Source organism: Papio anubis, chromosome 9 (genome assembly GCF_008728515.1).
Source record: "Papio anubis isolate 15944 chromosome 9, Panubis1.0, whole genome shotgun sequence".
Lineage (NCBI taxonomy): Eukaryota > Metazoa > Chordata > Mammalia > Primates > Cercopithecidae > Papio > Papio anubis.
The window spans coordinates 92,410,858-92,438,645 of NC_044984.1; the positions used below are offsets into that span (position 1 = coordinate 92,410,858).

At 40.9% G+C, this 27,788-nt stretch overlaps 1 long non-coding RNA gene across 3 annotated transcripts in view; it reads right to left on the bottom strand.

Moving 5' to 3' along the window:
- Nucleotides 1-2,141: 2,141 nt before the first annotated feature.
- The window catches only part of LOC103875998, a 34,136-nt gene continuing 8,489 nt past the window's right edge, over nucleotides 2,142-27,788 (bottom strand). The window contains exons 2-5 of one of the 3 annotated variants that reach the window (XR_635046.4): nucleotides 25,009-25,115; nucleotides 23,540-23,674; nucleotides 5,548-5,632; nucleotides 2,142-5,377 (exon numbers count right to left, since the gene is read on the bottom strand). This is a non-coding gene — a long non-coding RNA (uncharacterized LOC103875998). Of the gene's footprint in view, nucleotides 5,378-5,547; nucleotides 5,633-23,539; nucleotides 25,116-27,788 lie in introns of all 3 variants that reach the window. The other 2 variants (XR_002515805.2, XR_002515804.2) reach the window with 2 other exon arrangements.

Below are 27,788 nucleotides of genomic sequence, written 5' to 3' on the forward strand. Positions count from 1 at the left end.
AAAAGTAAAAACAATATCTAGAGACTGCAGTGTAATGCAGTGATAAGATGGCAAATTCCAGAATGACAGAAGCAATGATACTCTTCAGAAACACTCTCAAAGCTCCTGTAATAATAATCTTATGCACTTCATACTGGCTTGAGATAGTATAGCCACGAGTGAGAAACGGATGCTCGGCCTGGGGAGTAAGGAATGGAATTCCTTAGAATCCTTTGTTTATGGACAATCCCAAGGGATCCTAGAGATCCTGTGACTTGGCCCTCAACCGGAAACCCTTACAGGACAGATATATGGCTAGATCCACTTGAACATATCCACAAGTAAGGAGCTCACCTTATTAAAACAGTTGCCAGACAACTGTCAGAAATTCTTTGGGCCTTGCTCATGTCTGCCTCCTCGTATAATAATTTTAATCCTACTATCTGAAGCCATGCAGTCACTTCTGTTCAGTCTAGAAGCATATACTCTGCACCCCTCTGTGCCCAACAGAAACGTTGAATAGGTGGAGCTCAGCTGCTCTCCTAACTCTCACTTCAAGGTTGTGGTGGAGAATAACTGGGCTGATAAACACTCTCAGGCCTCTTCAAACTCCATAATGCAAGGCATGTATTTCATAGAATGTCTTTTACTTACTATATTTTGTCAACATAATGTTTTAATTGATGTACTCCTAGCTGGTCACTCTTTCAAATGGAGACAATAAAACTAATCAAAACATTTTAACAGCTATGCTGCTCTAAATATTTGAAAATCTCTCTCATGCTTTCCCTTCCCTCTACCCCTTCAAACTAAATGTGCTCAATTTTCTGAATGCTCCTCTTAAAGAGTGTTTCCTGAGGGATACTAGTCACCCTTCACATCCAATCATCACTGAATCTTGTTGAGCATCCCTCCTAAATATCTCTTCATCCCATAGGCCTGCCCTGGTCCAGGCCATGGTCATCTGCCATCTGCTGACCGCAGAAACTTCCTTATGCCTCTCTGTGCCTCCATCCTTGCTGCCCTCCAATTATTACTGTAGACTGTCACCAGAGTGGTCTTTCCAAAATGTGATTCTCACCATGCCACACCCCTGCTGAAAACCCTCAATAGCTCCCCGTTGCTCTGAGCATGAAGTTCAAACCCTTTATCACCTCTACCATAAACTCTTCATAATCTCATCTCTCCTTAACTTCTTCCTTCTCAGCTCTCTCCAGTCTCCCCTGGAAATATTAACCCTTAGGCATAGAACTCTCTATCTTGCCTCTAGGCCTTTGCCCATGCTATTCCCTGTGCCTGAAACATTGTCTCCTAAGGCTTCACGCACAAGTCCATCACCTGGCTAGCACATGCTTCCAGTCTTGGCTTAGATGGCACTTCCTCAAGGTCATCTTTCTGACCCTTAGGATGCCCAGCCCTGCACTCCAAGGCACACCCTGTATTTCCCCAGGCCTCATGCTTATCACACATATTTGTCAATTACTTATTACGCTGCCTCTCTTCCTCACTAGAACATTAGTTTTCCAAAGGCAAAACCCATGTCATCTTGTTTACTGCTGAACATGCAGAGCTTAGCATGATGCCTGTCATAGAGCAAATACTCAGTAAATAACTTTGGAGGAAAAAAGGAGGGAGAAAGAGAGGGAGAAAAATGGAGAGAAGGGGAAATGCCATCTGCCATTCGAAATCTTACCCACAGCTAAGCACAGTATTCTACCTAGGATCCGCTAAGAAAAGTGAGAAGGGAGGCCAGGCAGTTATCTGGATCTGAAGATGCTGTCCCCTGAAGACACAAAGTTCTAAGGAAGTTTACATCATTTATCTTACAAATATTTATTAGGCATTATGTTATTTTAAAATTTTCATATCATCCCAGCACTTTGCGAGGTCAAGACAGGCAAATCACTTGAGGTCAGGAGTTCGAGACCAGTCTGGCCAACATGGTGAAACACCATCTCTACTAAAAATACAAAAACTAGCTGGGCGTCGTGGTGGGCCTGTAATCCTAGCTACTCAGGAGGCTGAGGCAGGAGAATTGCTTGAACCTAGGAGGCAGAAGTAGCAGTGAGCAAGATTGCACCACTGCACTCCAGCCTGGGTGACAGAGTGAGACTGCCTCAAAAAAAAAAAAAAAAAAAAAAAAAAAAAAAATCCCATCATAAACACGGTTTAGAATGGTAGCTTAGGATTAATTATAGAGCCAGAATGTCTACATTTCAATCATAGTTCCAGCACTTAATGTGTGACGTGAGGCATGTTATTTAACTTTTCTGAGTCCCATTTTTCTCATCTGTAAAATGGCAGTTATAGTAAGGACACTTCAGTAGTTGTGATGACTAAAGTAACTCATACATGTAAAGCCCTTAGAACTGGACCTGCCTCATAGTAAGCGCTTTCCTCTCTTCATATCCAGACACCAAGGAAAGGCCACGTGAGCACACAGGGTGAAGGTAGCCGTAAACAATCCAGGAGCAAGGCCCTCGCCAGACACCTAATCTACCAGCACCTTCATCTGGACCTTCCCAGCCTCGAGAACTGTGAGAAATAAATGTCTGTTGTTAACCCACCTACCCTAGGGTATTTTGTTATGGCAGCCCAAGTGACAGTCATGAACTGCTCTGCCTCCGTTTCTGGATCTGTGAAATGGTACTAGCAGTGGCTGTGTCTCAAGATGATTGTGAGAGTTGAGCCCAGTATGTCATCTGTGTCATGACTCGGAGGGGAAGGCACATGGAATAGAACCTGGAGCCACTTACTGGTGCTAGAGTCCTGGGCGCCTCCAGTTTGAGACCGAGTTTCTTCATTTATAAAATGAGAAAGATAACCCCTGCTGATCCTGTTTCTAAAAATTGTTCCAAGGAATCAATGAGACAGTACTAGTGACTCAAATGACACCTTATATTTGTTTTAAAAAATTTAATAAAAACAGAAGCTACAGTTTTGATATCCCAAGGCTAACCACTCACGGCCATGTAGCCAAAACTTCAGTCATCATGATTTCCCAGAAACAATAGTTTTAATTAGAAGCAAAACACAAAATGTGAGCTTTTTATCTTTGTTGGCATAATTCAGTGAAATTAAACCAATCACCTATGGACGAATCAGCTTAAACTGCTCTATTTGACTTTAAAAGAACATTAATGTATAAGAATGAATCACAAAGAAGTCCAAAATACTTCCTCCTTTATGCTTTATAGGCTGTGCTGTAACTACTGTAAGCCAGGCTTCTTACCAGTTTTGGTTCAAAGTCTCCCAGTGCTTAAACTGTTCGTTTGTATGCATAACAAACTTTTAAAAAGTTTAACTTGCTTTGATTTCACTTTTGGCATATTAAATAAATATATAAATATTATAACATAATGTCAACATAAATTTTATAATATAAATTATTATATATACATTTAAGAATACAATAATATTAATGGTAAGTGTAATTTTGTGAACACAGACCATATAAATAGCACTATGTTTACTATTTTAGGTTTGTGATATTGCTTCTTAAAAGACAACATCTACTGTTTATTGAGGTCTCTCGTTGGCTGGGTTCTGTGCGAGGTGCTCCCTTGCTCTAAAAGTAAACCCTGGAGAGCTCTCCTGTGTCATCTTCTTCTTCTTCTTATAAGGGCACTGATCCCATCATGAGGGTCCACTGTTGTGATCTAATCTAAACCTAATTATTTGCCAAAAACTTTACCCCCAACACTATCACCTTAGGGGTCAAGGCTTCAATATATGAGTCTTAGGAGACACATACATTCAGTTCATAATGACAACTTTGCCCGAGGTTGCCTTGCGGGCCAACTGCAATGCTTATGCTCTCAACACACTCACTTCACCAGTGGTCCCAAGAGCCAGTAGAGCATCAGACTTCCTTAGGAAGCACAGGGAGCTTCTCAACTCTCGAGACTCCAATTCAGGTCTAGAATGTGATCCAGAAATCCAATTTTACAAAGCTCCTCAGTAACCCTAAGTCAGTGATTAGGAACCACTGAATACCCACTTCAATGTGATGGGCCTGCTTCTGTAGAACCCCAAGCATCCAAAGGATAGAAGGCTGGGATCAGGGCCACACCAAAGACAAACTCTGCCCTCCTCACCATTTTTCCCAGGGCTGACTCAGCTATTTCCTACACCTTTATTGAGCTCCAATTCTTTAGAGTTGAATCGTCAGCAAAAATTTAGTGTTATCTATTGAATTTCAGCAGAGCTTGATTCCCCTGACATGCACTGTTTGTTTAGACTTACTCATCTCTCTTTTGATCTATTAGTGAAAACATTGTTTAAAAAGGAACATTGCTGATCACTGAGGGTGCTATTTCCTTTAAAATTTGCCCTCCAAGCCATGGACATGGGTATGCTTTAGTGTTGTTGAAAGCATCATAATGTGCACAATTCTTGGGGAGGATGAGAATACCTGTTACCATATTTCTATGCTGCACTTAAAATGCTGGAGTGGTATCGGATACACTGTCACAGAAACTGCTCTCCAGCCTCCAGTGACTTGCATGGAATATGGACAAATGAGGACTGCAAGCGAGCCTTAGGAACACCATGGTTACAACTGTAGTTTAAACCCATAAACCACAAATGCATGTCTGACCAGAATTAAAAAGGATCTGAGCATTACATCCTCCTAAGTGGATTCCTCCATAGAATAATGTTGGAGAAGAGTCTAGCCCCAAGTACTTAACTTTGCAATTCAAAAGAGTTGTGACTTAGCTTCCCTTATATAACATGGGCAGCTTTTCATTATGTTTATTTGATGCAGTGTTATTGAGGCAATATTTCATATGAATAATTCATTTCTACTCCAACTTTATCTAGCAAAGTCAAAAGCAAAATCCTAAATTTCAAAATAGATCAAAGAGTTTTTTAAATAAAAGAAATGCCTTGAGTTGCCCTCTCTCTGGATCTCCCTGTCTTGTCTAGGCATTAAGCAAGCACTTACTATGGGCGACTGGGTACTGAAGTTGTTAAACGTTTACAGCTCTCCCTGCATTTTCTTTGGTGAAGATGAATCTTAGTGCCCCAGTTTTGCACTGTTTCCTCTTGTTCTTATCCAGAAATTGGGTTCTATGAGAGCAAATTACAGCTGAGTAATTTGTTTTTTACATATTTTTAACTTTGGTTGTGCGTGCCTGACTTTCTGAGATCGTCGTAGCCCTGATTACCTTCTGTTCCACTGGGCAGTCTGATGAACACAGCAGGCAAGCTGTGGTGAATAAAACAGAGCAATTACATTTGGATGCTCAAGACTGCCAGCTGCCTGGGGATGCCTCACCACAGCCTCTCCATTGTGGTTATCCTCCTTTCAGATCTTACCAAGTCATGCAAGAAAGTCGCCCTTCAAAATGATTGACATCCAAAGAATTGCCTTGGCTTTATCCAGACACAGGAGCTGCAAACAAGAGTGGAGCAGAGAGAAAAATTAAACATGGGAAAAAAAAAGAAAGTATTCAGAATCACTGAATCATACTTAAGCATACTTTTTCATAAAAATAATTTTAGGCCAATGGGAGAAAAATAAAAATAACTAAAAGATCATTAAAGTCATCAAAGAAAGCTTACTTCATGCATGACTGTGTTGGAAAGAACCTCTGGGGCAGTAATTTGGCCATTTCACTGCTTCTGAGAGGGAGATCATCTTTTCTGGCTGGGGCAGGTAGACATTTGGGGAAGAATATAGAGACAAGAGTATCAACACAGGAGTCAGAAAAATCTAGCTTTAATTTCTACCTGGGCCACTTACTAAGTAGGAGACTGCTGTGGTTTAGATATAGTTTGTTTGTCCTACCAAAGTTTATATGAAAATTTGATCCCTAGTGTTGGGAGATGGGGCCTAGTGGGGAGGTGTTTGGGCCATTCAGACAGATCCCTCATGAATGATTTGGTGCTGTTCTATGGCAGTGAGAGCTCTGGCTCTGAGGAAACTGGATTAGTTCCATCAGGAATAAATTAGTACCCATGAGAGTGGGTGGTTATAAAGCCAGGATGCCCTTGAGTTTTACCTCTTTCCACCACATGTCCACTTCCGCTTTGACCTTCTCTGCTGTGTTATGACACAGCATAAAAGCACTCGCCAGGCCGGGCGCGGTGGCTCAAGCCTGTAATCCCAGTACTTTGGGAGGCCGAGACGGGCGGATCACGAGGTCAGGAGATCGAGACCATCCTGGCTAACACGGTGAAACCCCGTCTCTACTAAAAAGTACAAAAAACTAGCCGGGCAAGGTGGCGGGCGCCTGTAGTCCCAGCTACTCGGGAGGCTGAGGCAGGAGAATGGCGTAAACCCAGGAGGCGGAGCTTGCAGTGAGCTGAGATCACACCACTGCACTCTAGCCTGGGCGACACAGCGAGACTCCCTCTTAAAAAAAAAAAAAAAAAAAAACACTCGCCAAATGCCAGGGCCATGCCCTTGAACTTTCCAGCCTACCTGCAAAACCATGATCTAAATAAACCTCTGTTCTTTATAAGTTACCTAGTCTCAGGTATTCTGTTGTAGCAACACAAAATGAACTAAGACAAGCAGCTGGGGCAAATTCATATGCATTTCTGGATCTCTATATTAGGAGAATAATGCTATGCACTTTTTGAGATGTTGGAAAAATGTAAATATGTTTAAGTGTCTAGTACATAGTAGGAACTGGTAACTCTTATTCAGCAACCTTGATTATTAACAGTTTACTCTTCAGAATTATGTTAAGATGTTCTAGTGTGCTCTACTGTTGCCTAGTCAACACTACATGTTGAAGATGAATGAAAATATCCACTCCAAAAACATATTCCTTTAGCTGGTTGATTTGTGAAGTAAATATTCCATAGTTGTCCAACCTATAGGCAGAGCCTGGTTCCATAATGGTGGCTTGAAATAATATATACTAATTTCCCATAGTCCCTTTCAGCTAAGCATAAACAAAAGTTGTTGGAGACTTCCTGGGAGAAATTATTTTCCTGATAAATTAAAGAGAAATGTGAGGAGAAAACTCTTTTCTACTCTCTCTTCTTTCTGTCATCTAAGGATATCCTTCAAACTGCTGTAGCCATCTTAAATCTTGAGGAAAAAGCCAAAACAGATTCTGACTTTGCTCACTAACATTGTTGAGCTACTGAACTAACCCTGCAGTGACCTAGTGCCAGCTTCTTGTCATGTGAGATAATGAAGTGCTTTTACTATTTAAACCATTCATTATTTATAACTGAACAAGCACAGCCCTTGTTTCCTTGTCTTCCCAGAACATCAAGAGACTCTTTCCATTTTGTACTTGAGTAACTGAGCAGTCATATGTAGGTATTATTCAACCGAGGTTCATCTTTATGAATAACACTAATTCATTTTCAGGGAAGTTGGGTAGCTCATCCAATGTCACAACCATGAAGTGGCAGAAAAGGGAACCTAGGCCAGTCTACCTCCAAGGCCCATCTCTCCAGCGTACTGTAGCTACACAAGTAGCTATTAGCCGGTCTGATAGGAAAGATGTTAAGTTGGTGAATGTGATTTTCTATCTTTCTTTTCAGTTTATATACTGAGCTGTGTAACTGCACATCTCCACACTTTGACCTCTCTGAGCAACCTCATGTTCTGAACCTTTCCCTTCTCTTCCTCCTTCCCATCAAAATGTGCCTTTTCTGGATTCCACTTTCTGAGGAAGCCAATACACTTTATAAGGTTAAAACTAGATAGTTAGTTAAGGGCATTATTTTAATGGGATCCTAGGTAGAGAATGCCTTCAATGTAAGTTCTCAATACTCTAGTGGACCAGAAGAGGAGATGGTCCTTTTCTATCACAAGGTCAGATATTTCCTCATGCACAAAGGTCTGGTTCTTCCATAAAAGCTAGCTGAGATTCAGAGCATGCCTAGAATTCATGTATTACTTAAGCAGGTGCTTATTAAGTGCCTCGCTTACTATACCAGCAATATTCTAGATGCTAGGGATATAGCACTAAATAAAGCACACAAATTTCCTTCTTTCATGACATTTAAATTCTAGTTGGTGGGGGGGGGAGATAATTAACAAATAAATATCTAGTATTCAAGTGGTAAAAATGTTATAAAGAAAAATAAAGTCAGGTAAAGAGGATAGATTGGTGAAAGTGGACTGTCTCATCAAGAGTGATCAGGACACACTATATAAGGAACAGAAGTAAATGTTAACAGCATGACAATAGAAAAGTCATGGGAGAAGAAAAGTCAATGGGAAAGGAGAGACAAAGGAAACTACAAAAAGGCTAATACTCTCTTCTTACAAAGTGGGAAATCAAGAAATGCTGCTAAAACTGAACCGAACAAAAAAGAGGACTTTACTGTATTACTTAACGTTCTAAAGTAGAAAATGAAGTCTTGAGAGAAGAAAGCGTAGGAGAAGGAACACTGTAAGGGACTAAATCTTCTTTTTCACTTCTAGGAGTCAGTAGAAACTGTGAAATTGGCAAAATAGGTTTTATCTCACATATTCATTTTCACTGATCATTGGTGGCTGCCTGGGGCCCTCTTGAGTAGAACTTCATATACAAGGCCCAACTCATTGAGACAGTGTGCTGTGATCAGTTAGTGCTATCTGCCCAGGTACAGAAAGGATCAACGACATCATGTATGTCATCTCCACTTGCAGCAACACTGGGTCATCTGAGTACAGAGGGCGAAGAGAAAGCATTAGCAGCAGGAAGAATGGGATATATCAGATTATAGAGAAACACAACGGTGAGGGGCTTAGTAATACAATAAATTCCTATGTGAGGCTTTTTGTTTAAATTGACAACATTCTGAAATATACAAGGGAGATAAGCCATAGAGAAGACTGACCAAAAAATAGAGGTTTATATCTGTATTGTGTAAGAGTTGGGTGTCTTAGTTTTCGAATCCTGCCTTTCCCACATCTTACAGAAGAATTTAAGCAACAGAGTTTTGAAGACAAGTGCCTCCCTTGGCTGGATTGTATCCAGTGACTCATTTAAAGTCAGTGAAATGTATTTTGGGTATTGGAAACCTTCGATGGAAAAAACTTACCATTGCTCCAATAAAGCCCTCCCTGCTGTACCAATTACCTAAACAGAGGAAGCCGAGATAGCACGGTCCCAGCTGTACCATCACGCCAAATCCTGGGAACACAAGCAAAGCTTGAAGTCTTACCTCTACTTAAATCATGTGGAGTCTGGTGACTTTGCTGGTCTCCTGCTCAGCTGCAAACCATGTGAAACCCTGAGCAGTCTCCCTTGGTGGCTAATGTCTCTAATAAAAACACAACCCCCAGCCTGTGTCAGTGCTCCCAAGGACTGGCATTAAATAAAGAGGATAGGAACCCTCGTGGTTATCAGAAGGGCACAGTTAGAGAGCTGTCTGCTCACTAAATGAAGCAAGAATAAAGCTTCATATTCTTTATGAAGTACAAGTACCCTAAGTACTTCCTCACCTTTTCATGAAGCAGTATCCAAAGAGGTGACTATTGCAAAGAGTCCTATGCTAGAGTTCTCATTCACACCCCAGCTCTGAAACCTTTATGTATTCGTCCAACCAATATTCACCCTAACCCTGTGCTGAATGATGAATGACCCAGTCACCCCCACCCCTGTACACCAGGCTCCACCAGTAACCAGAGCACCACACTCTGCAGTGTCCATTTCAACAGGCATGGATTGTTTCTGAAGTGCCAGGCAGGTCTCCCTCTGCTGAGGATTTCATTGCACATGTAGGATGATCAGAGGATCTTTGACTCCAACCAACTCTCCCACCTGGTCCAGGAATCCTAAATTAAAGACTCATTTCTTAGGTTCCTTATTAAATGCCCCTTTAGAAATGGCTCAGCACAGTTATCAGCCATTAACACCTTAGCATGACATGTTTCCAGATGAGAGCCTACTGTGTGCCAAGGGCTGTGGCAGGTGACTTATTTAGACTCTATAATCCTCAAAAACATTCCAGTAAGGTCTAATCAGTTAATATAAATATATACACATGCACATACATGCACATTTTTTGAGGACCTACTATGTACATTGTACTCAGCTGCTGAGCAGGTGAAGAATGGTTTGGTGTGCAGTAAGGGTAAACCATGTACAGCCCTGTGCACCATGTAGTAATAGTGATAAGATGCATATATTAAGCAAATACAATATACAGTGAATGTATTGCCATGACCAAGGCACAAAGTACTATGTTTGGGATTTAGATGTGCTACAGAAAGAACAGGAAGGGTGTTCCAGGCTGGGACGTAGCCATTCATTCACCATGTATTTATTCAGCATAAACAGACTCACTTATACTAGAAACTATGCTGGACCAAAGAGTTTAAGCTGAGAAAAAACAGGATACGTGTGGAATATGTGTGCAGGTGAGAGGTAAAAAAAAAAAAAGAAAGAAAGAGGGGGAGAGAGAGAGAGAGAGAGAGAGAAAGCATGTGTAGAGATCTGTAAGTAATTCTATCAGGATGGGAAGCATAAAAGGGAGAAATGGGATATAAAATTAAAAAGATCTAGTGGAACCAGATCATGAAAGGTTTTGTATGTTATATTAGACAGTTTAGAGCTTATTCTACAGTCAACAAGGAGCCATAGAAGGTTTAGAGCTGGAAATTGATGTAACCAGGGCTCTGTTTTATAAAGACTAACTTGACAATATATGGAAGAAATTAACTAAAGATAAATATGGTGGGAGACCATCAAGGAAATTACTGAGTGCCCTAAGAGAGATAAGAGCATGAGCTCTTATCAGTGGAAACACAGGAAACAGAGAGAGAAGGGTAAATGCTGGCACCATTGGATTCTGAAATTGGCAACATGAGCAATAAGCCCAAGTTCTGGGTCATATTGCTACCAAGTAGACTGTACAGGGCCTGGCATAGAGTAGCCTCAGGATAAGTGTCAGAGTATAAATAAATGGATGAAGGCAGGACAGGGAGGAATGAAAGATGACTGATGTTTGAGGCTGGATGTCTGTGAATGCTTTTTGGAACAGGTTTGAGAAAACAAACCATCATGGATCAATGCCATTGACCGAGAAAGATGGGAGATAAGAAAATATCTAGATCTAGATCACAGGGCTTGGTGAAAACACACAAGGGGTCTGTGACTTTAACAAGAGAAGGCAGTAAAGGAGAAGAGCAAGGAGCTGCTGCTCAGCTGCCTCCTAGAAAAGGGTGTACAGAGTGGAGAACCTGTGGTTTTGGGGGGTACCTGACCCCCTGAGGACTATCAGGGGCAAAGGAGGTTGATAATCACTGCATCAGGACAAGTCCTGGCATGAGGCACTGGTTACAAAGATGGATTTTGCAGTCAGAGAAGATTCAGACAAGCCTGTACAGGAATTCTGATTATGCCACTTAGTAATCAGGTCACACTATTAGAACATTCCGGGCCTTGATTTGCTCACCATTAAATAGAGATAATGTTACCAAATGAGAGTTCTTTAGAGACTGGATGAGATGGCATATGTCCACCAAAAACTCACTCTCCCCCAAAACTTGCAGAGTGTGAGTTGTTACTGGGAGGAAACTGCTTAGCCAGGCATTGCATCTCTCAGTCCCCTTTGTGGTCAGGTATGACCATATTCCGAGTCTTAGGAGAAGATGGGATTTTTAAAGAGCAGGGGAACCTTCTCCACATACTTTTCTCCAATCACTTGACTGTATGCAGAGGCATCTGGGGACCTGGGGGAGAGTGGGCAGCACCACAGACAAAGCCTGAGTTGCCAACCATCCTGTACAAGAAAGCCAGCCTGAGATCATAGCTCTGGCATCAGACAGTCATGTGAACAAGAAATAAGCCTCTATGGGGTCAAACCACTGTAATTTTGTGATTTATTTGTTACAGCAGGAGGGCTCATGCTAACAAATGCAGCAAGGATTACAACTTAAATAACAGATAAAGCATGTAGCTCTTTATCTCCTCCTGGTAAGTACTCAATAAACGTCAGCCAGAAGGAAAAAGAAAGAAGAAAGAAACAGAACTTGTGATGATGAGCAGAGACCCTGGCTCACAGCCTTCCAGGGAGCTCTAAGATCCAGGACATCCAGCTCCTCTTTCTTTCCTTTGACACGTGAGACGTATACTTTGACCTAGTGGAAGTAGAGATATATTTTCTCATCTAAAGACAAGAATATTTTATAGGAATAAAGGAATGAATGACTCACTGTATGTGAGAGAGTTCATGGGCCTCCTGAACCCTATCTTTGTACAACCTGTACATGTGCATATGTGTGCCAGTGTGTGTGCACGTGTGCGTGCATGCGCGCGCACACACACACACACTCACCCATCTCATCTCCCCATTTCCAGTCCAGGTAAAGAATCTTTGGCTTGGCATTTGGAGCTGCTGACAGTCTCCCGTATCTGGCCCTACAGTTCACCATCCAGGCCTCTTCCCTGTGGTAGGTAGAATAACGGCCCTCAAAAGATGTCCATATCCCAGTCCCCACAACCTGTGAATATGTTGCCTTATGTAGCAAAAGGGACCTGGCAGGTGTGATTAAGTTAAGGATTAGCCTGGATTAGCCAGGTGGGTCCAATGTCATCATAGTGTCCTTATAAGTGAAAGTGGGAAGGAGGTGGGTCAGAGTGAGAGGAGATGCAATGATGGAAGCAAAGATCAGAGAATCAGAAAGAGATTGGAAGATGCTATCCTTCGACTTTGAAGATGGAGGAAGAAGCCAACAGCCAAAGAATTAAGGTGACCTCTAGAAGTTGGAAAAGGTAAAGAAATCGATTTTCTCATAGCTTCCAAAAGGAACAAGCCCTGATGACACCTTGACTTTAGATCCACAAGACTGATTTGAGACTTCTGAACTCTAGAATTGTAAGATAGTAAATGGGCACTATTTTAAAGCTACTATGTATATGGCAATTCATTACAACAGCAATCAGAAACTAATACACCTCCCCAGAACCAGCCCCAGAGGTGCAGCTGCTGGTCTCTTCCTTGCTTTGACTTGCCACACTTGCCACACTGAGATAAGATGCCACTCTGGACTTACAAGCCTTAGTCCCTAGAGCTGAGAATCAAGTCCCAATTCTGATGTGCAGAGCCCCTTCACAGCACAGCTGTCCAACCCCGTGATCCAGCCATTATCCATCACGGGCCAAACCAACCATGACAGTGCAGTAGATAACTACCAGCTCTATTAAGCTGGGAAATGACTTCTCAGCAACCTAAAGGATTTCACAGTCATCAGATTACTAGTCCATTACCGGGAAGAATTGACATTTTTTCTTTAATTCTTCACCAGGTAGCCAATTAGGCAGAGGACATCATCAGATAATACTATTTTTATTGCAATTTCTATGTCCATTAAAATTGTTTCTTGTGCTCAACAATATAATGGGTGAGTTTCCAAATTTACTTCGTGTTTTAAAAGATTATAATAAGCACATAATGGCTCAAGAAGTAGGATCAGGCTGTTCTTATCCTCCTTCCATTGCTGAAACAGGTGTGTCAGGCAGGGAGTTGTTATGGGCTGAACTGTGTCCTCGCCACAAAATTCATTTGTTGAAGTCCTAACCCCCAGTATTTTAGAATGTGACAGTACTTGGAGACAGGGTCTTTAAAGAGGTAATTAAGATTAAATAAGCTCATTGCAGTGGGCTCTGATCCAACATGACTAGTATCCTAATAGGAAGAGGAAATCAGGCCATTAACACACAGAGAGAGGGAGGACCATGTGAGGGCACAGTGAGATGGTCATCTAAAACCAAGGAGAGAGCCCTCAGAAGAAACGAAGCCTGCCCAAACATTGATCTCAGGTCTCTAACCTCCAAAATTGTGAGATAATAAATTTTTGCTGTTTAAGTCACTGAGTGTCTGGTACTTTGTTATGGCAGCCCTAGCTAACTAATACAGGGGGCTATCTTTATCAGCACTCGAGAAGTTGCACTAAAGATTTCTCTACTAGGCAAATAGCCAGAATTAATACACTAAGACTTTGTTTCCAACATAGTCAACTCTTTTATAAAAGCAGCAAATCAATATCTTATATTTTGTTCATTGCATCAACTAATTAGGTGAACGGAACCAACATTTTTCAAGTGCTTGCTATACCCCAGACACTGTAATAAGCTGTTTAGGTCTGTTATCTCATTTAATATTCACAAGAGACATTGTTGTTTCTTTAAAAATAAATAAATAAATAAAAACACAGATAAGGAAATGAAGTCTGAAAGCAGTTAAATAACTTGCCCAAGTCTGCATAGATACTTTGTGGAATTTATATCCGGGTCTATGGGTTCACGGGTTCATGCCATTCCCCCCCACCCCAGATTTTCCACAATCTTTTCCAGACAGCTGCATCTTTGTGCTGAAAGTGGTAAGGGCTCCAAAGGTAATACGAAGATTAAGAGGAGCCCTATTCGGTGTCCTTCGAGGTGGCAAGCTATTTCTAGGAAGGGGTTACAGAGTCGTCACAGGAGAAGGAAAAGAAAAGTGTGCTTCTTTTTTATGTACACATAGGAAACAAAAATCTAGCTGCCTATTGAGAGGGTATGCACATCATTTCCCCTCCCTTGGTAATGCGGCTGCTGCTGGTGCTTCGGGAGTGCGATAAACAAGTTGTAATGTATTAGCGCAAGTGGTTGCAGCAGCATGCTTCTATAGCTGGCAGAATTCCTGAGAAATGGCTTTTATGGCACCAATCTCCTTGGAGACCTTAAATAACAGCCTAAAATGTATGGTACAAAGATCACAGGGTTTATTACTTTAGTTTCAGCTGGTGTTCTACAATTTGTAGTTTTCCTGATAAATTGGGATCCATTCGGCTGGTACATATTATGTAGGATGGTGGAATTGTCTCTTCTGCATTGAAGGATTAGAAATGGGCAGATGCCTTGATTGGGTAATAACAGCACCAGCCCAAGTCGTGCGTGTCAGACAGGGCTCGAGTTGAATGTTTGGGCTCATTTTAAAGAGGAATGGGTTCCCACAGTAGGACTGCAGCCCTTCCTCCATCTCCCAGATACCTTCTAGGCTCAGAGGACACAGGCACTGAAGTTAGTTATCTCACGCTTTCATCAGGACCTGGCTAAGGGTAAACAAATGCCACATGTCATGGTCCCTTTTCGGGGGTGGGTGGGTATGTGGGGTCCTTACTGAAATATGCAAATTAAAATCCTACTTCAGAATCCAGCAATGAAGGAATGACTTTTTATACAGAACCTATAAATATATTGTTTCCTATTTTCCATGAATTAAATTACACTGAAATCTGCTTTTAGTGGCTGTAGCTATGGCTGCTTTCTATATACTTAATTAATCTGATCTTGTTCAAAATCAGATTTTACAGGCTGTGAACAAAGAATATTTGAGAGAAAGCTGTGAGTTTGTGCTCCTGATTTTCACCCAGTTAATCAGAGTCTGTCAGTTTTTAAAAAAAAATTTTGTAAGAAAGAAAAGGGACAGCAATTGCATCTTGTTGTTGTTGTCCTTATTGCTGTTGTTCCATTAAAAAAAAAAAATCAAACTATGATGCAGGAACAGTAACTTTCTCTCAGCTGAAAATCTGGTATAGATTTTAGCATTTGGACTTTGGAGCCCTTCCAAGTCTTGTCTGGCTATTAATCTGCAAAGGATGAAGGATTTACACAAAGGGCCTCAACTCTGAAGTGTCATTAAGTTCTATTGGGTCAATAATTCCTGAAAATGAATTAAAACAACAAAGTTCAATAATTTTATAGACATTGTTAGCCTGTATCTTTGGAGAGGAAAAAAATGAAAAAGAAAATAAATGGGCCTGGGTGTGAGGAATTGGAAAAATGGTTAGGAGAGAAGAACTCTGCCCCTAATAGATTCCAGATATTCCTTTGAGCTCACAAGCCACCCAGTTTTCTGTGGTGAGAAACACTTTCCAACGTGTGATTGCAACTATGGCTTACTCCTAGGTAGCTAACTTACTTTCTAATGGATCTTTCTAAGATAAGGAAACACCCCCCTTGATATCACTGGATTCCCTAGAAAGAAGATGGGGCAGATGATTAAATGGGCATCCAGTTGCTGGAACTCATGCCTCAATAACATCGTTTGCTGCTGTAGACCCATTGAGAGCTGGTTCAGTTAAAGGCTCATATCTAGTCAAATACAAGGTCATGAGCAGCCTCACAGTGAGTTGTATCTAAGACCAAGCTAACTATTCTTGATAAATGAAAACACAACCCAGGTTGTTTACTGTTTTATAACCTATGGCAAGATTCTCAATGGTCTTGTCTCCTGGGAAAGATGCATTCTGGAAATTAGTCCTCTAAATACAAAGGTTCTGAGTGCAGTGACCACTCAAACAGAGACGGAGGAAAGGGGGAGTGGGGAAGGCAGGAGCAGACAGATGCAGTGATTGGCCCAAGGGGGCTGTCTTAAGTGCCAGGCAGGAAGCATTTCTCCTGGATCTCACAACAACCCCATGAGGTAAGAATTGATACTATTATTCCAATTTTACCCATGAAGAAACTGACACTCTGACAAAATAAATGACTCATTCCAAGGTTCACGAGCACTAAGTGATGGAAGCAGAGTTTGAAATCCGGGAATCTTTCTCCACAGTGCCCCTTTTTTGCATTAGAGTATAACCCTTGGTGGAGAAACCTGAGTTGATTAAGCTCACCAACCAACCTGAGACTGAAATTTGGGAGCACAGTTCATTCGTCATTAGGAACTGCTTGTAGAGTCCACATAATTAAAGACAAATTCACACATCAAGACCTACTGATGTATCTACACACAGGAAAAGACCCACTGGGAACTCAAGCATCTTACGGCCGACAGCTAGATGATTGACCATGGCCATTTAAACTATGCTACGGAATCATCAAAAGTGGAGTTGCTTCTTTAAAAACCTCCTCTGTGATATTTTAATAACCTTCCCTCATCTTCTGGTCCTGATTCCCAGTTATCTCTCAATGGCTAATCCCATTCTCTTGTCACTGGCTCCTCGTACTCTGAACACTTTCAATTACTAGGTTGTTAACTGAAAAAAACACAGCCTCACAGACCCTTTGGGATAACCCAAGAAAAATGGCAATCATCTCTGTAAGCAAGAAATGGCCTCACCTTAAAAGAGAACCAATCAAAAACATGCAGACCTCATACCCTGATGACTTCTCAGAAGAGAGCCAGTCATCCATTGAAGTAAGCTTATTCTTTTTCTCTTTCTTTCTTTCAAGTAAAACTTCCAGCAGCCATGCTCCTAAAGACAGTTAAGCACAGCCAGAAACCTATTAAAATTACAACCAACTACTTGAAGGACTGAGGTCCTTCCAGCTCTCACAATGATGTAAAGTAGCCACTTCCCGAAGAATAAACACTAAGGGGCCTTCTGTGACCGCAGGATGAGAAAATGCAACCCAGCTTCATTAGCAGCTGTGTCTGGCCTTCCATTCCAAAGCCAAGCCTGCCTGTCCATGGAGAAACTGGGGAAGAAGATTATATATCAAGGCCTTTGTAGCTGACAGCTCTCTCAAAGTCAAGGTTCTCCCATACCCATCTTCCTAGTGAGGAAATAGATGGAGAGAGGGTTGAGGGAAAGGTTGAGAAGCCCGTTATCTCTTCTTCATGTTGGAATGGGAGAGAGGACCAGAGGCTTATCCACCAGAAGGCTTCCCCGCTTGACATTCTTCCATCAGTTGCTCTGACACTTTCTTGGGGTTTCTTTGAAGAGGGTGTATTAGTCTGTTCTCACACTGCTACCAAGAAATATCTGAGACTGGGTAATTTATAAAGAAAAGAGGTTTGATTGGCTCACAGTTCCACAGGCTGCACAGGAAGCATGATGCTGGCCATCTGTTTGGCTTCTGAGGAGGCCTCAGGAAACTTACAATCGTGGCGGAAGATGAAGTGGAAGCAGGCTCGTCTTATGTGGCTGGAGCAGGAGGAAGAGAGAGAAGTTCTGCACACTTTTAAACAACCAGATCTCATGAGAACTCGCTCACTATCCAGTACCAAGGTGAATGGTACTAAACCATTAATGAGACTCTGCCTCCATGACCCAGTCACCTCCCACCAGGCCCCACCTCCAATACTAGGGATTACATATCCAAACTGTATCAGGGGCTATGTTGGATGACCCTCCTAGCCTCCAAAGACAACTCTGGTATGGATTCAGATTATTTCCAAACTCCTTCAGCCAAGCTCTATATCAAGTACCCGTGATATACAAGGCAATGGTAGGTGGCAACACCTAAGACCCAATCCCTGCCATAGCAAGGAGTGCACAGAAGACTTGGGAAAAGAGGTCAATAGACAAAGTATTATACTAAATACAATAAGGGCCATGACAGAGCCAGATGTGATTTCACAGGCACAGGTGGGGATTTGGGGAATTAGCAAATCGGATTGGGGTTAAGAACTAGCAACTGAAGGTGAGGACTAAGCTGAATCCTAAATAACAAATAGGGAGTTTGAAAAGAAGAAGGGGGTGCCATGGACAGATGGTTCAATTACTGTTCTTAACTTAGACATAACATTATCTTCTAAGAGAGAAACTAATGAAAGTTAGTATATCATGAGGATGTCCCCATAAGAGCAGTGATCTTGCCCCCCATGTTAACAATTTTACTCTAGCACCTAAGAATGGGCGCAGACAATAACAAAGATGTGAAGTCAACCCAAATGGCCATCAATGATAGACTGGATTTAAAAAATGTGGTACATATACATCATGGAATACTATGCAGCCGTAAAAAGGGAAAAGATTATGTTCTTTTCAGGGACATGGATGGAGCTGGAAGCCACTATCCTCAGCAAACTGATGCAAGAACAGAAAACCAAACACCACATGTTCTCACTTACAAGTGGGAGCTGAACAATAAGAACACATTGACACATAGGGAAGAACAACACACAATTGGGCCTGTTGGCAGGGATTGGGGGAGGGAGAGCATCAGGAGGAATAGCTAATGGATGCTGGGCTTGATACCTAGGTGATGGGAATCACCATGGCACATGTTTACTTATGCAACAAACTTGTGCATCCTGCACATGTGCCCCAGAACTTAAAAGTTGAAGAGGAAAAAAAATGGGTGCAGAAAAGGTGTGCCATAAATATTTTCTCTGAACATGCGAAGCACACTTGGCCTCAGGACATTTGCACTCCTTCAATGTTCCCACTCCCATCTGCATGGCTCACTCTCTCTCTTCCTTCCCATTATTCTAAATGCCTTTTCCCTACTTGAGCTTTTCTCATAGCACCTACCAACTGATATCACATACGGTTGGTTGTTTATTGTCTGTCCCTCCTACTGGAATATAAGCTCCATAAGAGTAGGAACTTAATCATTTTTGCTCAGTCGATATCTTCATCAACTATTAAGTGCCTGGCACATAGCAAGCACTCAATAAATACTTGCTGAACAAGGGAATGCAGTTGACTACTCCCTTAAAGCCATTCTAATTCCTCCAATTCTCTGTTCACCAAATGACTATAGTTCCTCATTCAGTTCCTCCTGAATGCCAGGAAGAGAACACTCTGAAAAGTGCTCTGGTTTTTTTCACTTTCACATGAAGGCCCAGGCAGTTTTATATAGATTCTAACAAACATGGAAGGGTTTCTCATTGTCAATAAGGTCAGGTCCAAATCTGCTGGAATGTCATACTAAGCTCTCCATGACTGGGCTTCTGTTTTCTCCTCCAGCCTCACTTCCTCCACTTTCTACTTTCTACTTTAGACTTTGATGCACTGAGCCACTGGCTCCAGCGAATGGCTTCATTCACTCACCCAACATTGAATGGGATGACCTACGAGCCCAACACAGTAGTTCCTGCAACTTGAGTGTATTGTTTTCTCTTCCTTACCAGCCTTCCCCTGGCTTTACCAAGTTAATACACACCTGTTCTTTAATGTGCAGATTATCAGAGCTGGGATTCAGTCATAGAGGACCAAGCCACAGGAAGATCAGAGAAGAGAACAAGGTAGGCTTATCTCTGGGTTACCCAGGAGCATTCAGATCATGAAGCCTATCCACAAATGAGGCAGAGGAGACCAAAGACAGCTACCTTCTTTATTTGATATGGTCACCTGATGTTAGCTTTTGGCCTGCATTATCCTTCATATTTGTCACTATCAATGTTTGAAGTAGCAAATTTGTAAAAATGGCCAGGATCATGCAGATCTGATGTGCGGAGGTATGGTCCCAATGTCTGTGCTGGAGGGGATCTGGTGACCCTCAATTATGCCTCTTATGTTCCAAATCATTTATTGGGGTGCTTAAGGCTAAAAGTCCAAGTATTTTCAGCTAAAGAAGTTAGAAGATAAGTTCCCCAGATACCTGGACATCTGCAGCAATAGGACTCCCTAGGTCACCGGGTTCTTTGAAGGGATGGTAGTATTTATGGTAGCTGGTTCACTACAAGAAGATAAGTGATGGATACATGAATGGGGAGAGCAAGTTTCTGAAGCTGGTGGCCACTATCAAAGCTGGCTTGGCTCAAGGCCAACATGGCCTGAAGGCAAAGTCCAGGGACCTTGGCCCAGCTGTCTTCGCAGAAAGAACTGAAATGCCTCCTGGACACCTGGTCTTTTCTTGGTATTCCTGCAGCCCCTGGGGCATGGGCACAGATAGATATCCCTGGTCTTTGCCTCTGTGAGTGTGTGTGTGTGTGTGTGTGTGTATGTGTGCACATGTATATATCTCAGGAATCTGGCTTTGCACACTAGCTCTGCTTCCCTCCTATTCCCTACCCTTCACCATCTCTCCCTACAGTCTCTCATGTCTCCTTGTCTACCCACTGGAGTTTGGGACAGGTCCTGCTTCAGGCTTCCTTCTCAAGGTGGAGCCAAGAAAGGGAGCAGACTATGTGGGTGAGTGACTGTCTTAGCGTGCCATACATTTGAAATGGTTCTCAATTCAATAAACATTGGATGAGTTGAACAAATAATAATGATGTTACTAATAATAATGGGTCATAGTGATTTAACTCAGTCTATACATTTCTCCCAAAACAGTGAATAGACGGGCATTTTATAAAAATTTGATTTATATTAAATAACAGCAAAACATCATTTTTATTCATGACATGGATGAAATGCATGAAATTGAGATGACATCAAGCATTTCCAAGGATGTGCAGAAGTGAGTCCTCTTTTACATGCTGCTGGAAGTGCTGGAATTTCCTTGGAGGGCACATGATTCAGCAGTTCTGCCCCTTGGCATCTATCCTAGAGAGATACACATAGGTGCCCAAGGAACCTTACAAAGGTGCTAGTATCGTTTTTCATAGCAGAACACTGGAAATTATCTAAATGTCCATCAATACAGAAATAGCTACATAAATTCTATCATACCCATATTATGGAGTGTTACACAGTCATTGAAAAGCATGAAATGTATCTATTTGTACCATATGAATAGATTGCCCATGTAAACTCCATGAACTCAGGTGGTTTGGTTTTCTTTCTCTTGGTTGTCCAATGTATTCTCTGTAATTTGGAACAGTGCCTGGCACCTAGTAGCCACCCAATAAATTATGTGTTCAATAAATGGAAGATGAGTAAAATGCATGTCATGCATAACAGAATGATTCTTTTATATGTGATAATTGTTATTTAAAACTGAAAAAAAATAGTTTCTATTTTCTACTAATAAATACATGTGTGTTAAGGCTTAGAAAAATATCTGGAAGGATGTAAACAAATATAATTCACTGGGAGCAGGTAGGGAGGGCAATAGGGACTTTAGCCTTAACAATAATGTTTTAATTCTCATGAGAATATTCACATATTACTTGGCTAATAAAAAATTAATGTAAAGATTTTTAAAATTCATAATTAAAACTATGGCGCTTGTTTTTGAGGGAGAGAAAAACAATTAGCCCAGTGCTTTTTAACTTTTTCCTTGTCTAGAAGTGGAATGAGTTTCAAGACTTGAAGATAGAATCCAGTTTGCAGGTGCACGAAAATTGGGGTGTGTGAGAGTAGGAGCCAGGCAGGCCATTGCAGGGCTAGGGTGGTGTTCATGGAGATTGGGATGAGGAAATGGGTCCCAGAAATTTTACCTAGGAAAAAGAGAATGGCAGAACTTGCAAAGGGATAAAGAAGAGAGAGACATTATAAAAGACTACAAAGCCAGGGTGACTAACATTGTTGAGTTACCAGCAGAGGGACTGTTCAGAAGAAACAGCTTGCTTTGAAGGGAAACAGTTAGTTTGGTTTGGGAAATTTGGGGCTTGTAGTGACTATGGCGTGTCCAATTAAAATCCCTTTTAATCGGGATATTGTACTGGATATTGGCAAGGGATACTGTAGAAATAGTATGGGTGATGCTGATTTGAAAATTATTTGCATAGAGAGGGTAGTGGGTAATGGAGCAATCTAATTAGAATGAGTTCTCCATTGGAGCGCATGTAAGGACTAAAGGAGAGGGAGCAGCTCTCTAGTCTACAACCACCCCCCGTTAGGGTAATGCCCAGGTATGGTGCTTCTCCGTCAGTACCCCTGCATGTCACTCAAAAGGATGTCAACAACTGAACCTGGACCAATGTGAGTAACAGGAAGTATCTATTACCAAGTTCATTAACAAGAGTCCTGTTTATATCTCAGTCGTCAATTGCAGTCAATTGCCTGGACAAAGATGTCCTTAATTGGTAAGTCATTATTGCCCACAAGAGTTACAGCTTATGTGAAATACAACAATCTCATATTTCCTGGGAGGGTCCCCTTCCCTTTATGTAATATAGGACTAGTTATTGTACTGTGTCACAAGGGATGATCATCCACAAGAACACTAAATCACTTCATCTATGACATAATTTCAGGATGAGAGTCCTCAAAAGTAGTATTGCATTGATGCTCAAATCTCTACTAAAAGGCCAGGTCCCTTCTGTTTAACATCTGGTTCTCAATTAAAGTGTACATAATCCCCATAGTGATGGCACCATGGAAGCTACTCTAACACTGGAATCAACCCAACTGAGAATCAAATCCCAATTTTACCACTTCAGCTCTTTGAACTTGCCTCTCTAAGCCTCTGTTTGGACAGCTGTAAAATGGAGTGATAATGTGTGTCTCAGAGTTGTTACATAAAATAAAGGAAATGATATATGTGGATCACATAACACATGATAGCCCCAAAATAAATATCCATCCCCCTTTCGCTTGTCTACTTTCTGAGGAGACAAAAGGAGACAATTCCTGAAGGACAGGGATGAGAAAGGCACACCTGGCCTGTCACATGGATTTGGTTCATCGTAGAACTACACACTACTCTAAATGATGAGTTTGCTGATAACTAAACTTTGATGAGATAGGTCTGTGATCAACTGGATTTTGAACATAACCAAAGTTTATCCCATGTAAAAAAAATTCAGCCTGCACACACTAAGAAAGGAATACATAAAATGAGCAAATGACATAACTCTTGTTTCCAGAATCCCAGGTAAGAGAAGAGGATAAAAGTGGAAGAGTTCTTTCATTTAAAAGGACAGTCCCAAAGCATTCACCATTTCACATTTAAATGCCATCCCACTTAGCTTATCCTGTTGCTCTCCACGACAGAGCCAGTCAGGGCATGTGCTAGAAGTAAAAGGGATATAGGAAGACAAGAGGAGAGGCAAGAACAGTGATCAGAGTGGAGCCAAGATCCCAGGGCCTGCTGTCTTACTGCACCTGCATGGAGCCAGAGCACCTGGCTGCATGGGAGAACAGTTTGGCCATCAGTATGTTCCATCCTTATGGTGCTCGTGGCTTGGGTAGCTCCTGAACTTTTCATGCTGTGTTTGCATTCTTGGCTGTCAAATGGACCTAATCATTCCAGAGGGTTGGAAATAAATTAACAACAGGAAAGAAAAGAATTGCCTCTTCATGTACCTTTCCCAATAACCCCTAGCCAGAAGATAAAACACACATTATTATTACCATGTGCACTATTTCAGAACCATTTTAACCAATCCTCCCAGCCTTCCTTAAATTTCATTAAATTATTAATGTATTTAGCCAAATATATGGTGAAATTTAAGTAAATTTTGATAACATAAAGGAAAACAGGTTTGTGAACGGCCTAAATTCCACAGTCCAATCCTCGCTGTGCCATTTATTAGCTGTGTAACATTAGGCACATGCCCATTTTTTCTGTGCCTCAGTTTCCTCACCTGTAAAGTGGTAAATGGATAATATTACTGCCTTCTTTATTATTAGCACCTATTTCATAGGTTAATTTAAAGGACTAAATAAGTGAACAGACACAAAGCTCTTAGGCCAATAGATTCTACTAAAGCAAAAGCATATATTGGGCATACAGTTAGAGTTCAGTAATATTAGCTATTATTATTGTTGCTGTTATTAACAACAGTTTAATATCATAAGATTGTGAGGCATCGTAAGAAACCATCCATCTCCTGCACTCTGAGTATTATTTTCAGCTCTATCTCATCAATTACTCCATGACTCTGTTAATTCTATCATTTAACCCATTTTTAGGATTTTCTTGAGTATGTGTATATATATTATTTACATGTGGCTTTTAGCAACCCTGATAAAGCATGGCACAGTGACCACATGTCCTAGATTTTCTTGGATAACCCAATTTTATTCTTTTTGCATTAAAAGACTTAATTTGTTAAATGCATACCTAAATCGGATTTAACTGCAAGATTTCCAAATATATAATTTTACAAATCAAGCATAAATCTTTGCTCTTGACTTTACATCCAAAAATGATTATAACGAGTACACGTAATTTTAAAAGAATAGTTTCTAATAATTCCCATGTTAGTAACAACACATCTAAGAATTACAAATAAAATGTATTGAGGGCTTTTGACCTAGAGATTCACTTTGTCGCTAAGGAAAATTGCTTGCACCTTGACCAGCATAGTGCTTTACACAGGGAGTAAGCAATTAGAGTAAAACCTTTCTGATTCACCCTAATGACCACAAGACCCAAAGAACACATGATCTACTGACTTTTGCTTATTAGTAAGAATGCGAAAAGATGAGATTAAAAACTAAACAGGCTATTTTATACATATGTTTTTTAACTGAGAGATAACATGTGTTTTTATCACATGCAACATGATGTTTTGAAGTATATATACATTAGGGAATAATTCAGTCTAGCTAATTAACAAATGCATTACCTCACATAGCATTCCACTGTGTAGATGTGCATATATTTTCTTTATCCATTTATTTATTGATAGACACTTCTTAGGTTGGTTCCCTATCTTGGCCATTGTGAAGAGGGCTGCAATAAAGAACATGAGCAACAAAAACAAAAATGTAGAATTACATCAAACTAAAAAGCTTCTGCACAGCAAGAGAAACGATAGACAACCTACTGAATGGGAGAAAATATCTGCAAACTATACATCTGAAAAAGGGTTAATATCCAAAATATATACAAAACTCAAACAACTCAGGAGCAAAAAATAATAATAACCTGATTTGAAAATGGCCAAAAGACTTGAATAGACATTCTCAAAAGAAGACATACAAATGGCCAACAGATATATTTTAAAAATTAATATCGCTAATCATCAGGGAAATGCGAATCAAAACCACAATGAGGTATCCCCTCACCCCAGTTGGAAAGGCTATTATCAAAAAGACAAAAAGATAACAAGTGCTGGCAAAGATGTGGAAAAAAGGAAACTCATCTATACAGTTGGTGGGAATGTAAACTAGTACAGCCATTATAGAAAACAGTGTGGGGGCACTTCAAAAATTAAAAATACAACTGCCATATGATGCAGGAATCCCACTAGAAGGTATACATCCAAAGGAAATGAAATCAGCATGTTGAAGAGCTAACTGCAAACAGGCTATTTTATATATTAGAAATACATCTCAGTGTTATTTGCACTTGTTTATTTTCCAATTTAGGATATTTATGCTAAAGGCACTCGGGAATCCAAAACTTCTCTTTTTTTTTTTATTATTATTATACCTTAAGTTCTAGGGTACATGTGCACAACGTACAGGTTTGTTACATATGTATACTTGTGCCATGTTGCTGTGCTGCACCCATCAACTTATCAGAACCCATCAACTCGTCATTTACATCAGGTATAACTCCCAATGCAATCCCTCCCTCCTCCCCCCTCCTCACAATAGGCCCCAGTGTGTGATATTCCCTTCCAGTCCAAGTGATTCATTGTTCAGTTCCCACCTAAGGAGTGAGTAGAACATGTGTTTGGTTTCTGTTCTTGTGATAGTTTCATTGAGAATGATGGTTTCCAGCTGCAATTCCATGTCCCTACAAAGGACACAAATCATCCTTTTATGGCTGCATAGTATTCCATGGCATATATGTGCCACATTTTCTTAATCCAGTCTGTCACTGAGGACATTTGCTGATTCCAAGTCTTTATTGTGAATAGTGCCGCAATGAACATACGTGTGCATGTGTCTTTATAGCAGCATGATTTATAATCCTTTGGGTATATACAGAATCCAAAACTTCTTTAAAACAAAGTAAAGTTTGTCATCCTTGCTATTAATTAGGGTGTGGTGGGGAGACAGTTCTCAAAAGAAGATTAAATTGGCTATGGCTCAACAGAAAAATACTAGAAGAAACTACTCCTTAGGTTTTGAATGAGAAGGCTTAGACTCTCCATTCCTGGCTCTGCCATGGACGACTTGTATGGTTTTGGGCAAATCACACATTCATTCAGCTTTATGATTGGAGTGAAACAGCACTAGGCCCTCTTTTAGAGTTTAGCAGCCTATAAATTATATGACTACTCAGTTTTGTTTTATTAAAAAAAAAAAAAAAAAAAAAAAAAAAAAAAAAAGCTTGGTACTGGTTGCAGATGTTTCAAAAGGATCCTTCTTTTGACAGTTTATCTTTGCCTTCAAGATTTAATGGGGGTTGCTTAATTGCTTTATCTTGTTTAAATTGTACCCCTATCTCCAAATCCTATCTGGACAGGGCAAAAGAGACCACAGCCCCTATCAACCCATAGAAATTCTCACTGCCACCCATGGACATGATCTGTCATAGTAGACCCATGACTTTGTAGTCCATTCAATTCAGCTAATGCATAAATAATTCCAACTTGGAAATCTCCAGCGGGGGCTACAAAGGTCATGTTGTTCTCAGAAAGTAAAAGTCTCCTGGAGAAGAAAAAGAGATAGGTTTATAAATACTTCTACCTCAAAGGACTTTATATGAAATTCTATTGGAGAGGTGCAATGTACTCCAGGAGTTTGAAAAAGACAATAATTCTGGAAGACTCAGGGAAAACCCCATGGAGAAGTTGGGATTTTGGCTAGTTCCCAAACTGGGTTGGATTTAGACAAGTCAAAATGGCAATCCTTCAGGAGGAAGGATTGTTATTATAAAGAAACAGAATCAGAAGATGAACATATAGTGGGTTCAGTTGTGTCCCCCAGAAAACATGTCTAAGTTCTAACCTCTGGTACCTGTAAATGTGACCTTCAGAAATAAGATCTTTACAAATGCAATTAAGTTAAGGATCTCAAAATGAGATCATCCTGGGTTTCAGGTGGGCCCTAAATCCTAAGGAAGTATTCTCAGACAGAAAAGGAGAAGGCACACAAAGACACAGAGAAGAAGTCCATGTGAACACTGGAGTGCTGCTGCCATAAGCTATGGAATACAGGACCCATAATGCACAATTTTCCTGAAAGTTCAGAAGCTGGAAGAGGCAAGAAAGGATTCTCCACTAGAGCCTTCAGAGGGAGTGTAGCCCTGTCAACAGCTGGATTTTGGACTTGGAGCCTCCAGAATTGTCAGAGAGTATGATTCTGTTGTTTTATGCCACGAGTTTGTGGTCATTTGTGGCAGCCATTTTGGGGAACTAATACTGGAGGTGTTTCCAGGAATGAAAAGTGAGGGGCCCACCTGGTTCTCTCTTGAGTGGTGTTAATTAAAGGAGTGAAGACTGTGGGGAGA